General features: G+C 31.3%; 1 non-coding gene across 1 annotated transcript; it reads right to left on the bottom strand.

Annotated features, from left to right (window-relative positions):
- Positions 1 to 277: 277 nt before the first annotated feature.
- Positions 278 to 367, bottom strand: TRNAY-GUA (transfer RNA tyrosine (anticodon GUA)). Its single transcript is given in 2 exon segments — positions 278 to 313; positions 331 to 367. It is a non-coding gene; the product is annotated as a tRNA-Tyr (tRNA).
- Between the last annotated feature and the right edge of the window lie 2,386 nt (positions 368 to 2,753).

The following is a 2,753-nucleotide window of genomic DNA, read 5'->3' as shown; positions in this document are numbered from 1 at the left end:
AACGTGACCTTCGTCGAGATCCGTGAAGAGACAGTGTATGTTTTAACGATCTTGATATTTAAGTTAATCGCATTATTTTAACATAAAAGTCGAATTATACTCGTACGAAGCTAAAACATCGCGATCTCGGCCGAGGCCTCCCAACTTTTTATATATCGATCTGAAACAGTATTATTATTGACCTTTAAAAATTACGTATTTCAATATTGTTCAGACTTTTTGTAGGATTACTTGAATATTGTTGCGAAAAACAAATTTATTAACTTCACAAAAAGATTCCTTCGAGCCGGATTTGAACCAGCGACCTATGGATGTCCACATGAATACCAACTACAGTCCACCGCTCTACCAACTGAGCTATCGAAGGCTTACGTAGGATGATAAAATTTTGCTAAGCATTCTAATTATTTTTATTTTGAAAAATTAATTATCAACTTATCACACTTCTTATCAGAGTAATTTTATGTAGTTCAATTTTATCGACTACTTATTTTATGAATATTACACAAGATTTTTTTTTTGTTTTATAAAAAAATTGTTTTTGAACATATTTTTTTTAAATAATTACTCTCAAAACATAAACGCATCTATCAAAGAATACATCAACAATTTAGTTGATTGCTTTTTTCTAACGTTTGTAATTTATTAGCAAGGTTTTGTTTTCGTGAAATTGTAGATAAACCCAGTGCAGCGGGATTACTTAGGACTATAACTGTATAATAGTAGCATTTCAAATGGCTTGTACACGTAAAAAATAATCAAAACTTTAAACGCTAATTAATAAAAAGAAATATACTAAAATATTAATAATAATTGTAAATTAACGCCATCTATTGGTTATTACGCGAACTTAATGAACTATATCTGTAAATCCTATGATAGCATACCCAATTTGAATTAACATTCCTTACACTATTTCCTAAGCGCTATAAATTTTCCCTTCTCACAAAAATATAACTATATTAGTCTAAAAGAGACCTTGGCAACGGCTTGACTGCGTCAACACACCGAGGCCTATTTTCGTCTTAAGAAGCAAAAAAATATTTGACAAAAGGATTATACATTGAGTTGTCTCGGCCTAATAGATAAGACGGCCGGTATACTCGTACTGAGCGAAGTGAATACGCCCGTGTTCAAATCCCAGACAGACTGATACAAATTTTTCAAATGAAATACGTATTTACCATATGTTCACGAATGAGTGATGAAAGAATAGCATCAAACGTAAAATTAGAAACGACATAAATTAAAATTTTCGCAGCTACAAATGTTCACCTGACGCGGGAATCGAACCCACGACCCACGGCGTAACAGTCAGGGCAGATAACTACTGCACCACCGAGTCAGTCGTTTTTTTTTTACACGCTTTATATTAGCTTCACTTGTATGTATGTTTGTAACTGACTCTTTTAGACGCGATTTTGACTCACTTTTAACGGCCAGATTTCATTCAAACTTTGTAGATTTAGCGAGGACCGATGACAATTCAATATTTAAAAAAAACTGAAAAAATTGAAATTCGACTAAAAAATTAAAAATAAATAATTGTTTTTTTACAAACGCTTTTTATACAATAATATTTTTTCTTCACTACTTTCAATTTAAATTTATTAAAATTTCTATTTTTAGTTGAATTTTATATAAAGCGTGTTTTTTAGTTTTTTTAAACTATTTTTTTTTATTAGAGCCAAAATTAATAATTAGAGCCAAAGTTAAATCGGCTAAGTCAGTCGATCTATAAGATTATAATTATGCAGTAAAAAAATGCTATCGGTAAAATGATTGCCCCGCCCACTGTGAATTATAAGGTCGACGACTCTATTGCCTCGATATGACCTTTTAAAACCGGAACAGAAATTTAATTACCTATTCGATTTTAAAATCTAGTCTCAGCTTAAAAGTTTTATTATATTAAAAAAAATATTGCCAAACTTTGTATGGAATGTAGGATCGATCCATTTAGAATAGTGATAAATCTTCAGTTGTGGATTTTTTTAAATTAACTTTTGTATGTGCGGTGTAGCTAGCTGACGACTTACTGGATTTTATGATTTTATGATAACGATTTGACTCGACCGCGACTTGGCTGTGCTCCTGGCATCGCTCTCTTATTTTTATCTATAAATATATTAATACGCGAAGCAAATATTTTGTACTACTTTTTACGAAAATTGTGCGGACGGAGGAGTATGAAATTTCCCACGCTTATAGAGAATATAGTGAAGTAGTGCAGAATGCAAATATTTTTTTGTAAAATATGCATATTACATTAAATCAATAAAAAAAAAACATTAAACACCCTAACATGGATTTGGAAAAAATAAAGACGATCTCCTTTGAAAATGAGTTCGGATTATAAAAAAATCGAAAATTAAGAGCGGCGCGATAAACAGGGCCTAGGGAGGCATCAAGCTTAAATCCATCACTGCTTACAATTTAGCTTAAACTAAAAAGTAATTTTGATTTAACCTAAACTACAATTTTAAGTGATATTGTATCTGTAAAGGCCACTGACCTTACTTAATGTCTATTAAGGCTAAGCATTTAAACTTTGTATGTGCTCTCTTTAGTTATGTCACTATCACTGTAAATGTAGTGTAATCTGATGGTAATGTTCGTCTGCCAACAAAAATTCAATAGAAATAAGATGAACAAAAAATTTTAAGCATTGCTGCTGTCCGCCTTGAGAGATGTTTGAGAATTTTTTAAACGAAACATTCATGTGCGGTTGGAACAAACAAAGCAAAAACATG

This window comes from Bombyx mori, chromosome 14 (assembly GCF_030269925.1).
Source record: "Bombyx mori chromosome 14, ASM3026992v2".
NCBI classification, from domain to species: Eukaryota; Metazoa; Arthropoda; class Insecta; order Lepidoptera; family Bombycidae; genus Bombyx; species Bombyx mori.
This window is presented reverse-complemented; position numbering and strand designations above follow the sequence as displayed.